General features: G+C 46.3%; 1 non-coding gene across 1 annotated transcript; it reads left to right on the forward strand.

The window, feature by feature from the left end:
• The first annotated feature begins 1,937 nt into the window (after nucleotides 1-1,937).
• On the forward strand, nucleotides 1,938-2,044 carry LOC131811951 (U6 spliceosomal RNA). The gene has a single exon (XR_009346191.1). It is a non-coding gene; the product is annotated as a U6 spliceosomal RNA (small nuclear RNA).
• The last annotated feature ends 11,927 nt before the right edge of the window (nucleotides 2,045-13,971 follow it).

The following is a 13,971-nucleotide window of genomic DNA, read 5'->3' on the forward strand; positions in this document are numbered from 1 at the left end:
ATTATTAACTATGATCATCATGCTGTACATTAGATCCCCAGAACTTTTTCATATTATAGTTGCAAGTTTGTACCCTTTGACCACCTTATTCCACCCCAGTTTCACCTCTTGTCAACTCAGCTCTAAGTTTCCATTAGTTTGCTTTTTCTTCAGATTCTGTATGTAAGGGATATCATAATACATAAATTTAAAAATATACATAAAATCTTTGAAATATTTCACTTAGTATAATACCTTCAAGATCCATCCATGCTGTTGTAAATGGCAGTATTTCTTAATTTTTCATGGTTAAGTAGTATTCCATAGTATATATTTACCATACTTATTTTATTCATTCATCCATTAATGGATACTGAAGTTATTTCCATCTCTTGCTTAGAGTTAATAATTTTATAATGAACATAAGAGTGCAGATATGTCTTCGAATAGTGACTTCGTTTCCCTTAGATATATACCTAGAGGTGGGATTACTGAATCATATGGTAATTTTACTTTTAATAATATGAATAATCTCCATACTGTTTTCCATCCAAATTTATATTCCTATCACAGTGCTTAAGTTCCCCATTTTCCCCAATATTTACCAAAATTTGTTAGTTTTAATTTTTTGGTAGTATATATTCAAATAGGTAGTAATATCTTGCTGTGTTTTTCAGAGGTAAACAACAACAAAAACAACATAATGACTTTGCCCTGAGTTTTTACGTTGAGCACTTTTTAATGCTCCTGTTGGTCATTTATATAACTTTTTTGAAAAAAAAAGTCTATTGAGATCCTTTTGCTATTTTTTTAATTATATATTTTTTTCTATTTGTATCTGTTGGTTATTAACCTCTTTTCAGATATAAGATTTGTAAGTATTTTCTTCCATTCTGTGGATTGTGTTTTCATTCTCTCTCTCTCTCTCTCTTTTTTTTTTTTGGCAATGCAGAAACTTTAGTTTAATGTAATACCATTTATTTATTTTTGCTTCTTTTGCTTGTGTTTTTGGCCTGGTATCCAAAAAACTATTGGCAAGACCAATGTCAAGGAGAATTTTTCCTATGTTTTCCTTTAGGAAATTTAGTTTCATGCATCACATTTAAGTCTTTAATGTATTTCAAGTTAAGATTTATGAGTGATATAAGGTTCCAGTTTCATGCTGGTTTATGTGACTATTCAGTTTTAAATATCATTTATTGAACAGACTATCTTTACCCATTATATATGTTGGCCCCTGTCAAATATTAGGTGACTGTATGAAAGGATTTATTTCTGGACTCTCAATTCTGTTCTACTTGTTTATTGGTCCATTTTATGCCAGTATACTTTATTGTTTTGAGCATGAGGGCTTTGTAGTATAGTTTCAAATCAAGAAGTGTAATTTCGCTTCTTCATTCTTTCTCAGAACTGCTTTAATTATTTGTCTTTTATGGTCTCATATAAATTTTAGGATTCTTTACTTACTTCTGTAAAAAATAAAATTGAATTTTTTTAAGATTATTTATTTATTTGACAGACAGAGATGACAAGCAGGCAGAGGGGCAGGCAGAGAGAGAAGAGGTAGCAGCTTCCTGCTGAGCAGAGAGCCTGATGCAGGGCTCGATCCCAGGACCCTGGGATCATGACCTGAGCCGAAGGCAGCGGCTTAACCCACTGAGCCACCCAGGCGCCCCAAACATTGGATTTTTGATAGGAATTGAATTTACAGATGGTTTTCGGTAGTATGGACATTTTAACAATGTTAATTCTTACCATTCATAAATATGAGCTATCTTTCCAATTATGTCTCCTTCAATTTCTTTATCAATGTCATAGTTTATGGGGTACAGATCTTTCATCTTCTTAGTTAAATCTTTTCGTAAGTATTTTATTAGTTTTGATGCTATCGTGAATTAGATTGTTCTCTTTATTTTTTCAGATAGTTCATCATTAGAGTGTTAAAATGCTCCTGTCTTGTGCTTACTTTGGCAGCACATATACTAAAATTGGAATGATGCAGAGAAGATTAGCTTGATCACTGAACAAGGATGACATGAAAAACTGGGAGGCAATACATATTAAAAAAAAAAAAACGAAACAAAACAAAACTCTTGTCTTTTATATATTGATCTTGTATTCGGCAGCTTTACTAAATTTGTTAATTCAAAATTTTTTGTGAAGTTTTTAGGATTTTTTTACATGTAAGTTCATGTTATCCAAAAAAAGAAAATTTTACTACTTCCTTTATTTTTTTTTTTTTTTGGAGTCTTTTATTTCTTTGTGTTCCTTGTTTCTCTGGCTAGGACATCCAGTACTATGTCAAATGAGAGTAGTGAAAGTGGAAACACTTGTCTTTTTTCTGATCTTCAAGGGGAAAACATTCAAACTTTTTGATTGAATATGAGATTAGCTCTGGGCTTGCAATATGTGCTTTTTCTCTAATGGATTTTTAAAATTATTTTTTAAAAATTTTTATAAACATATAATGTGTTTTTATCCCGAGGGGTACAGGTCTGTGATTCACCAGGTTTACACATTTCACAGCACTCACCATCACTCACCATAGCACCTGCCCTCCCCAATGTCCATACCCCCACCATCCTCTCCCAACACACCTCCCACCAGCAACCCTCAGTCTGTTTTGTGAGATTCAGTCTTTTATGGTTTGTCTCCCTCCCAATCCCATCTTCTTTTATTTTTCTTTTCGTACACCCGAAACCGCCTATGTTGCATCTCCACTTCATCATATCAGGGAGATCATACGATAGTTGTCTTTCTCAGATTGATTTATTTCGCCAAGCATAATACCCTCTAGTTCCATCCATGTCATCACAAATAGCAGGAGTTCATTTCTTTTGATGGCTGCATAGTATCCCATTGTACATATATACCACATCTTATTTATTGATTCATCTGTTGAAGGACATTTAGGTTCTTTCCATGGTATAACTATTGTGGACATTGCTGCTATAAACATTTGGGTGCGTGTGCCCCTTCAGAATGCCATGTTTGTATCTTTAGGGTATATAGCCAGTACTACAATCACTGGGTCATAGGCTAGTTCTATTTTCAGCTTTTTGAGCCACCTCCACGCTGTTTTCCAGAGTGGTTGCACCAGCTTGCCTTCCCACGTACAGTGTAGGAGGGTTGCCCTTTCTCCACATCCTCGCCAGCATCTGTCATTGACTGACTTGTTCATTTTAGCCATTCTGAAAGGTGTGAGGTGGTATCTCATTCTGGTTTTGATTTGCATCTCCCTGATGCCGAGTGATGTGGAGCATTTTTTCATGTGTCTGTTGGCCATTTGGATGTATTCTTTGCAGAAATGTCTGTTCATGTCCTCTGCCCATTTCTTCATTCGATTATTTGTTCTTAGGGTGTTGAGTTTGATAAGCTCTTTATAGATTTTGGATAGATACAGGCCCTTTATCTGGTATGTCATTTGCAAATATCTTCTCCCAGATAACTTCTGACAGTCATCTTTTGGCTTTGCTAACTGTTTCCTTTGCTGTGCAAAAGCTTTTTGATCTGATGAAATCCCAATAGTTCATTCTTGCCCTTGCTTCCCTTGCCTTTGGCGATGTTCCTAGGAAGAAGTTGCTGCTGCTGAGGTCAAAGAGGTTGCTACCTGTTCTCTCCTCAAGGATTTTGATGCATTCCTTTCTCACATTATGCTTCTTCATCCATTTCCAGTCTATTTTCATGTATGGTGTAAGGAAATGGTCTAATTTCATTTTTCTGCATGTGGCTGTTCAATTTTCCCAACACCATTTGTTGAAGAGGCTGTCTTTTTTTCATTGGTCATTCCTTTCTGCTTTGTTGAAGATTAGTTGACCATAGAGTTGAGGGTGTATTTCTGGGCTCTCTATTCTGTTCCATTGATCCATGTCTGTTTTGGGGACAGTTCCCTACTATCTTGATGATGACAACTTTGTAATAGAGCTTGAAGTCTGGAATTGTGATGCCAACAACTTTGGCTTTCTTTTTCAATATTCCTCTGGCTATTCGAGGTATTTTCTGGTTCCATATATATTTTAGGATGATTTGTCCCATTTCTTTGAAAAAAATGGATGGGATTTTGATAGGGATTGCATTAAATGTGTAGATTGCTTTAGGTAGCATAGCCATTTTCACAATATTTGTTCTTCCAATACAGGAGCATGGAACATTTTTCCATTTCTTTGTGTCTTCTTCAATTTCTTTCATGAGTACTTTAGAGTTTTCTGAGTATAGAATCTTTGTCTCTTTGGTTAGGTTTATTCCTATTCCTAGGTATTTTAGGGTTTGGGGTGCAGTTGTAAATGGGATTCACTCCTTAATTTCTATTTCTTCAGTCTTGTTGGTATAAAAAAAATGCAACCAATTTCTGTTCATTGATTTATATCCTGACACTTTACAGAATTCCTATACAAGTTATAGCAGATTTGGAGTGGATTCTTTTAAGTTTTCCACATACAGTATCATATCGTCTGCAAACAGGCATAGTTTGACTTCTCTTCTGCCAATTTGGCAAAATTTGGATGCCTTTAATTTCTTTTTGTTGTCTGATTGCTGAGGCTAGGACTTCTAGTACGATGTTGAATAGCAGTGGTGATAACGGACATCCCTGCCGTGTTCCTGACCTCAGCGGAAAAGTATTCAGTTTTTCTCCATTGAGAATGATATTTGCAGTGGGTTTTTCATAGATGGCTTTGATAATATTGATAATATGTGCCCTCTATGCCTACACTTTGAAGAGTTTTAATCAGGCAGGGATACTGCACTTTGCCAAATGCTTTTTCAGCATCTATGGAGAGTATCATATGGTTATTGTTCTTTCTTTTATTGATGTGTTGTATCACATTGATTGATTTGCAGATGTTGAGCCAACCTTGTAGCCCTGGAATAAATCCCACTTGGTCGTGGTGAATAATCCTTTTAATGTACTGTTGAATCCTATTGGCTAGGATTTTGGTGAGAATTTTTGCATCCGTGTTCATCAAGGATATTGGTCTGTAGTTCTCTTTTTTGATGGGATCCTTGTCTTGTTTTGGGATCAAGGTGATGCTGGCCTCAGAAAAAAAGAGTTTGGAAGTTTTCCTTCCATTTCTATTTTTTTTGGAACAGTATCAGGAGAATAGGAATTAATTCCTCTTTAAATGTTTGGTAGGATTCCCCTGGGAAGCCATCTGGCCCGGGGCTTTTGTTTGTTTGGAGATTTTTGATGACTGTTTCAATCTCCATACTGGTTATGGGTCTGTTCAGGTTTTCTATTTCTTCCTGGTTCAGTTGTGGTAGTTTATATGTCTCTAGGAATGTATCCATTTCTTCCAGATTGTTGAATTTGTTGGCGTAGAGTTGCTCATAGTATGTTCTTATAATTGTTTGTATTTCTTTGGTGTTGGTTGTGATCTCTCCTCTTTCATTCATAATTTTATTTATTTGGGTCCTTTCTCTTTCTTTATCAATCTTATTAATTCTTTCAAAGAACCAGCTGCTAGTTTCGTTGATTTGTTCTATTGGGTTTTTTTTGTTTTGTTTTGTTTTTTTTTGTGGTTTTTATTTGTTTGTTTGTTTCTATTTCATTGATTTCTGCTCTGATCTTTATTATTCCTCTTCTCCTGCTGGGTTTAGGCTTTCTTTGTTGTTCTTTCTCCGACTCCTTTAGGTTTAAGGTCATGTTGTGTATTTGAGATCTTTCTTGTTTCTTGAGAAAGGTTGGTACAGCTTTATATTTTCCTCTCAGGACTGCCTTTGCTGTATCCCACAGATTTTGAACACTTTTGTTTACATTATCATTTGCTTCTATGAATTTTTTCAATTCTTCTTTAATTTCCTGGTTGACCAATTCATTTTTTAGAAGGATGCTGTTTAGTCTCCATGTTTTTGTGTTCTTTCCAAATTTCCTGTTATGATTGAGTTCTAGTTTCAGAGCATTGTGGTCTGAGAATATGCAGGGGATGATCCCAATCTTTTGATAATGGTTGAGATCTTATTGATGACCCAGGCTGTGGTCTATTCTGGAGAATTTTCCATGTGCACTAGAGAAGAATGTGTATTCTGTTATTTTGGGATGGAATGTGTTGAATATACCTGTGATGTCCATCTTGTCCTTGTGGATCTGTTGCTTGGATGATCTGTCCATTTCAATGAGGGGAGTGTTAAATTCCCCTACTATTATTTTATTATTGTCGATGTGTTTCTTTGATTTTGTTATTAATTGGTTTATATAGTAGGCTGCTCCCATGTTAAGGACATAGATATTTAAAATTGTTAGGTCTTCTTGTTGGACAGACCCTTTGAGTATGATATAGTGTCCTTCCTCATCTCTTATTATAGTCTTTGACTTAAAATCTAATTGATCTGATATAAGGATTGCCACCCCAGCTTTCTTCTGAAGCCTTGCTGAGGAAGCAGCGGCGAAGTGCTGTTCGCTCCAAGCCAAAGCCTCTGCGAAAGCACAGCATTCGCTGATAAAAGTTCTGCGGGCTGCTGCTGCTTGCCTGAGCCCAGTCTCGCGGTGGGAGAAACCCACAAACAGCGAAAGCCACTTTGCCTGGGCTTCTCCCCTGGGAAAGCACAGCGTTCCTTGGGAAATCAGAGTTGGGTTTGGCGATGCTGCTGCTGCTTGCCTGAGCTAGTCTCCGCAGCTCGGTGGAAGATACCCGCATGGAGCAAAATACTCTTTGCCCTAGCATCCCCTCTGCCTGAGAGAGAAGCCAAGTGTGGGGAAGGCGAAGCACGCCGTCCCCGGAGAAGAGAAGAAGCCGTTGGCCTTGGGGTCGGGAAACTCACGGGAAGCAGGATAGCCTGCTGTGGCACGAACAGCAGGCCGATGGCAAGACAAGTGTCACCCGCTCCCTGGGCGGAGAGATGGATCCCTGGCTGCTAAGGAGACATGAGGGGACGACTAGGGCAGGGGTGCGTGCTCCACTCTGAGGAAGGAGTCTGGGCAGAAGGCTGGCCTGTCCTGTGCCTCTGTTCTCAAGGGGACAGCATCTCCTTGGCCACCTGTCCCAAGGGCAAACTTAGGCTTGCCATCAGGTGCCATACCCGGAACTCGCAGAAACAACCCCATGGAGAAACGGGCAGTCAGATGCTGTCTTCCACCAAGATGTGGCAGCTATGTGGGTGGCAGGGGGTGTGCCAGGGAAGGAGTGGAGACAGTCCCCCACATTTCCCGATCGCAGTGCACGGGCCCTGTGTAGGGATCCTGTCGCCTCCTCTCTCCTGTCGTGAAGGCACTGTCCTAGACCCTGAGTCTGCCTGAGCGCCGGAGCAAAAGGCAAAGCCATACCTACCCCAGGAGATGCTAATAGGCATAGAGTGCCATGCTAGGCCACGCAGGCTGCTGCAGGGTTGTGACTGTGTCTGCTTAGTACGGCTTAGCAAGGTGAACCCCTGGGTGTGAACTTGGATCCCTGGAAAGCAAGGTCCAAGAGGCACCAGCTCTCTGGAGCTCTTCTTCCCTGCCGCGACAGAGCGATCGACCAAAGCCTTGCTGAGGAAGCAGCAGCGAAGTGCGGTTCGCGCCATGCTGAAAACCTCTGTGAAAGCATAGCAGTCGCTGAGAAATCAGAGTCGGTTCTGTGGGCTGCTGTTGTTGCTTGCCTTAGCCTAGGATTCGCAGCACGATTGGAGAAACCCGCATAGAGCAAAAGCCTCTTTGCCCGGACATCCCTTCTGGGAAAGCACAGCATTCTTTGGCAAATCAGAGTCGGGTCTGTGGGATGCTGCTGTTTGCCTGAGCTGGTCTCCACAGTACGGTGAAATAAACCCTCATGGAGCGAAATCCTCTTTGCCTGGGCATCCCCTCTACCTGAGAGAGAAGCGCGGTTGTACCTGTGGAAAGAGCCTTAAGGAAAGGGACACATCTTTCACTGCGCTCCCCAGGAGCATGTCTGTGGAAGGTGCAGCACGCTGCCCAGGGAGAAGAGCAGGAGCCTTTGGCCATCTGGTTTGGAAACGGTTGTGAAGCAGGAGAGCCGGACCTGGCAGGCACAATGGCCGGTGGCAATACAAGTGTCACCCGCTCTCAGTGCAGAGACAGAAGCCTGGATGCTAAGGAGAGAGGTGGGGATGAGTACAGCAGGGCGCGTGCTCCACTCTTAGGAAGGAGTCTGGGCAGAAAGCATGCCTGTCCTTAGCCTCTGGGCCCAAGGAGACAGCAGCTTTGGCCACCTGTCTCTGGTGGAGACATGGGCTTGCCACCAGGCGCCTACCCTGAACTCGTAGAAACAGCTCACTCAAAGAACTGACAGCCAGTTTACGTCGTCCTCCAGGAGATGGAAGCGTTCGCGAAGGCACGGGATGTCCAGGCAAGAAGTGGGTACAGTCCCCACAGCTCCCCATCCCAGTGCGCGCACGGTGTTCAGGGATCCTGTCGCCTCTCCTCTCCTGTGGGGAAGGCACTCGGTAGTTCCCGAGTCTGCCTGAGGGCCTGAGCAAAAGGCCAAGTGTTGCCTACACCGAGAGATGGTGGTGTGCATACAGTGCCATCCTAGGCCACGCTCGCTGCTGCAATGTTGTCGCTGTGTCTGCTTAGTTTGGCCTGGCAGGGTGAATCCAGGGCGCGTACATGGAGCCCAGGAAATCAAGTCCCAAGAGGCACCAGCTCTTCCACAGCTCTTCTTCCCTGACGCGAATGAAGCCTTGCTGAGGAAGCAGCGGTGAAGTGCGGTTCGCTCTAAGCCCAAAGCCTCTGTGAAAGGAGAGCATTCGATGAGAAATCAGAATCGGTACTGTGGGCTGCTGCTGCTGGTTGCCTGAGCCCAGTCTCACAGTGGGAGAAACCCGCATACAGCGAAAGGCTCTTTGTCTGGGCATCTCCTCTGGGAAAGCACAGCATTCATTGGGAAATCAGAGTTGGGTTTGGGGATGCTGATGCTTCTTGCCTGAGCTAGTCTCCACAGCACAGTGGAAGATACCCGCATGGAGCGAAATTCTCTTTGCCCTAGCATCCCCTCTGCCTGAGAGAGAAACGTGGTTGCACATCTGAAAGGGCCTTAAGGAAAAGGACACATCTGTCTCCGAGGTCCCATGGAGCACGTCTGGGGAAGGCACAGCACGCCGCCCCCAGAGAAGAGAAGGAGCCGTTGGCCTTGTGGTCAGTAAAAGGTGGGAAAGAAGGATAGCCTGCCATGGCAGGAACAGCAGCCGGTGGCAACAATAGTGTCAACCGCTCCCTGTGCGGAGAGATGGAAGCCTGGCTGCTTAGGAGACATGAGGGGACGAATAAGGCAGGGGCGTGTGCTCCACTCCGAGGAAAGAGTCTGGGCAGAAGGCAGACCTGTCCTGTGCCTCTGTTCTTAAGGAGACAGCATCTCCTTGGCCACCTGTCCGTAGGGCATACTTGGGCTTCCTACCAGGAACCTTACCCTGAACTCGCAGAAACAGCTCCCTCGAGAAACGGGCAGTCAGATGCCATCTTCCTCCAAGATGTGGCAGCGTTGTCGGTGGCAGGGGGTGCGCCGGGGAAGGAGTGGCGACAATCCCCCAAAGCTCCCCAATCCAGTGAACGGGCGGTGTTCAGGGATCCTGTCGCCTCTCCTCTCCTGTGTGGAAGGCACTGGCCTTGTCCGTGAGTCCGCCTGAGGGCCAGTGCAAAAGGCCAAGCGTTGCCAACACTGGGAGATGGTAATGTGCATAGAGTGCCATCCTAGGCCACGCACGAGGCTGCAGGTTTGTGGCTGTGTCTGCTTAGTTCGGCCTGGCAGTGTGAATACAGGGCATGAACATGGAGCCCGGGAAAGCAAGGCCCAAGAGGCACCAGCTCTCCCAGGCCTTCTCTTCCCTGAGGCGACAGAGCAGACGCCCAAAGCCTTGCTGAGGAAGCAGCAGCGAAGTGCGGTTCGCACCAGCTGAAAACCTCTGCAAAAGCTTAGCAGTCACTGGGAAAGCAGAGTCGGTTCTGTGGGCTGCTGTTGCTGCTTGCCTTATCCTAGTATTCGCAGCAAGGCGGGAGAAACCCTCATAGAGCGAAAGCCTCTTTGCCTGGGCATCCCCTCTGGGAAAGCTTATCATTCTTTGGGAAAACAGAGTCGGGTCTGTGAGATGCTGCTGCTGCTTGCCTGAGCTAGTCTCCACAGCACGGTGTAATAAACCCGCATGGAGCGAAATCCTCTTTGTTTGGGCATCCCCGCTGCCTGAGAGAGAAGCGTGGTTACGCCTGTGGAAAGACCCTTAAGGAAAGGGACACGTCTGTCACTGCAGAGCGATGGAAGCCTGGCTGCTAAGGAGACACGAGGGGAAGATTAGTGCAGGGGAAAGGGCTCCACTCTGAGGAAGGAGTCTGGGCAGGAAGCATGCCTGTCCTGAGCCTCTGGGCCCAAGGAGACAGCAGCTTTGGCCACCTGTCCATGGTGGAGACATGGGATGCCACCAGGCGCCTACCCTGAACTCGCAAAAACAGCTCCCTGAAAGAACTAGGAGTCAGATTCCGTCTTCCTCCAGGAGGTAGAAGCGTTCGCAAAGGCAGGGCGTGTCCAGGCAAGGAGTGGCGACAATCACCCAAAGCTCCCCATTCCAATGAACGGGCGGTGTTCAGGGATCCTGTCGCCTCTCCTCTCCTGTGGGGAAGGCACTGGCCTAGTCCGCGAGTCTGCCTGAGGGCCTGAGCAAAAGGCTAAGCGTTGCCTACACCGAGAGATGGTAGTGTGCATACAGTGGGATCCTAGGCCACGCTCGCTGCTGCAGTGCTGTCGCTGTGTCTGCTTAGTTCGGCTTGCCAGGGTGAACCCAGGGCGCGAACATGGAGCCCGGGAAAGCAAGTCCCAGGAGGCACCAGCTCTCCCGCAGCTCTTCTTCCCTGATGCGAACGACGCCTTGCTGAGGATGCAGCGGTGAAGTGCGGTTCGCTCCAAGCCCAAAGCCTCTGTGAAAGCACAGCATTCGCTGAGAAATCAGAGTCGGTACTATGGGCTGCTGCTGGTTGCCTGAGCCCAGTCTCACAGTGGGAGAAACTCGCATACAGCGAAAGGCTCTTTGTCCGGGCATCTCCTCTGGGAAAGCACAGCATTCATTGGGAAATCAGAGTTGGGTTTGGTGATGCTGCTGCTTCTTGCCTGAGCTAGTCTCCGTAGCACGGTGGAAGATACCCGCATGAAGCAAAATACTCTTTGCCCTAACATCCCCTCTGCCTGAGAGAAAAGCTTGGTTATGCCTGTGGAAAGAGCCTTAAGGAAAGGGACATGTCTGTCACTGCAGAGCGACGGAAGCCTGGCTGCTAAGGAGACACGAGGGGAAGATTAGGGCAGGGGAAAGGGCTCCACTCTGAGGAAGGAGTCTGGGCAGAAAGCATGCCTGTCCTGAGCCTCTGGGCCCACGGAGACAGCAGATTTGCCCACCTGTCTCATGGGCTTGCCACCAGGCGCCTACCCTGAACTCGCAAAAACAGCTCCCTGAAAGAACTGGCAGTCAGATTCCATCTTCCTCCAGGATGTGGAAGCGTTTGCGAAGGCACGGGGTGTCCAGGCAAGGATTGGGGAGAGTCACCCACAGCTCCCCATCCCAGTGCGCGGGCGGTGTGCAGGGATCGTGATGCCTCTCCTCTACTGTGGGGAAGGCACTGGATTGGTCCCCGAGTCTGCCTGCGCGCCAGAGCAAAAGGCCAAGCTTTGCCTATGCCAGGAGATGGTAGTGGGCATAGAGTGCCATCTTAGGGCGCGCACGATTCTGCATGGTTGTGACTGTGTCTTAGTTCAGCTTGGCAGTGTGAACCGAGGTGCTAACATGGAGCCTGGGAAAACAAAGCCCAAGAGGCACCAGCTCTCCCGCAGCTCTTCTTCCCTGACGCGACAGAGCGAACTCCCAAAGTCTTGCTGAGGCAGCGGCAGCGAAGTGCGGTTCGCGCCAAGCTGAAAATCTCTGCGAAAGCATAGCAGTCGCTGGGAAAGCAGAGTCGGTTCTGTGGGCTGCTCTTGCTCCTTGCCTTAGCTTAGTATTCGCAGCAGGGTGGGAGAAACACACATAGAGCAAAAGCCTCTTTGCCCGGGCATCCCCTCTGGGAAAGCACAGCATTCTTTGGGAAAACAGAGTTGGGTCTGTGGGATGCTGCTGCTGCTTGCCTTAGCTAGTCTCCACAGCTCATTGTAATAAACCCGCATTGAGAGAAATCCTCTATGCCCGGGCATCCCACTCTGCCTGAGAGAGAGCCTGTCGAAACAGCCTTAAGAAAAGGGACACATCTGCTACCGCGCTCCCCAGGACCATGTCTGCATAAGGTGCAGCACGCTGCCTCGGGAGAAGTGAAGGGGCCGTTGGCTTTGCTGTCGGGAAATGGTGGTGAAGCAGGAGAGCCTGCCATGGCAGGAACAGCAGGCAGGTGGCAAGACAAGTGTCACCCGCTCCCTGTGTGGATAAAATAAAGCCTGGCTGCTAAGGAGACACGAGGGGACGACTAGGGCAGGCACACGTGATCCTCTCTGAGGAAGGAGTCTGGGCAGAAGGCAGGCCTGTCCTGTGCCTCTGGTCCCAAGGGGACAGCATCTCCTTGGCCACCTGTCCCTAGGGCAAACTTGGGTTTGCCACCAGGCGCAATACCCGGAACTCACAGAAACAGCTCCCTGGAGAAACAGGTAGTCAGAGGCCTTCTTCCTCCAAGATGTGGCAGTGTTCGCGGAGGCACTGGGTTTCCGGGGATGGAGTGGGGGACAGTCTCCCACAGCTCCCCATCCCAGTGCATGGGCGGTGTTCAGGGATCCTGTCGCCTCTCCTTTCCTGTGGGGAAGGCACTGGCCTAGTCCCCGAGTCTGCCTGCGCGCCAGAGCCAAAGGCCAAGTCACCGGAAATGGTAGTGTGCATAGAGTGCATTCCTAGGCCACACATGCTGCTGCAGGGTTGTGGTTCTGCTTAGTTTGGCCTGGCAGTGTGAACCCAGGGCGGGAACATGGAGCCCAGGAAAACAAGGCCCAAGAGGCACCAGCTCTCCCGTAGCTCTTCTTCTCTTAAGCGACAGAGCTAATGCCCAAAGCCTTGCTGAGGAAGCAGAGGCGAAGTGCAGTTCATGCCAAGCCCAAAACCTCTGCGAAAGCAGAGCAGGCGCTGGGAAATCAGAGTCGGTTCCGTGGGCTGCTGTTGCTGCTTGCCTTAACCTAGTATTCACAGCACGGTGGGAGAAACCCGCATAGAGCAAAAGCCTCTTTGTACTGTGCATCCCCTCTGGGAAAGCAGAGCATTCGTTGGGAAATCTGTGTCAGTTCTGTGGGATGCTGATGCCGCTTGCCTGAACATAGTCTCCGAAGCATGGTGGGAGAAACCCGTATGGAGTGAAATCCTCTTAGCCCGGTCATCCCCTCTGCCTGAGAGAGAAGCGTGGTTGCGCCTGTGGAAACAGCCTTAAGGAAAGGGACACGTCTGTCACTGTCCTCCCCAGGAGCATGTCTGGGAAAGGCGCAGCAACGCCGCCCTGGGAGAAGAGAAGGAGCCATTGGCCTTGTTGTCGGGAAACGGTCGTGAAGCAGGAGATCCTGCCATGGCAGGAACAGCGGGCGGGTGACAAGACAAGTGTCCCCACAGTCTATGATGACACTTTTGAGTCAAGGTTCATCTACTCTACAGATGAGACTGTAAAATTTTTAAAGGCAACATGTTTAAAGGCAACATCATGAAAGAAGGTTTGGTGGATTGCTTTGATTTTCTATTCATGGTATCAGATGAGTTTAAGGGAGCATAATCCAATAAAAAATTTAAAATTAATTTTAGAAAATAAGAAAAAAACATTTGAATGTCTTTGCCTTTGTGGTTCCTGCAAATGAAACTACAAGAAAGGACTGAAAACATTTTCTTTTTTTCTATTTTTTCTTCAATTTGGACCTCCTCCTTAGGTCTCTGATCAAAGAATGCTTACACAGACTCTGTAGTGTAGAAAGGACAAAATATCATATTACAAAATATTCCATTCCTATCCTTTTGTATACCCAGAACAATAAGTTAATATATGTGCTGCCAAAGAAGCACACCAGAGCAATAAGTTAAATGAAGATTGTACTGGGAAGATAAAACAATTATTCCATAAAATGAGTGGGTTTTGAA

This window comes from Mustela lutreola, chromosome 11 (assembly GCF_030435805.1).
Source record: "Mustela lutreola isolate mMusLut2 chromosome 11, mMusLut2.pri, whole genome shotgun sequence".
Lineage (NCBI taxonomy): Eukaryota > Metazoa > Chordata > Mammalia > Carnivora > Mustelidae > Mustela > Mustela lutreola.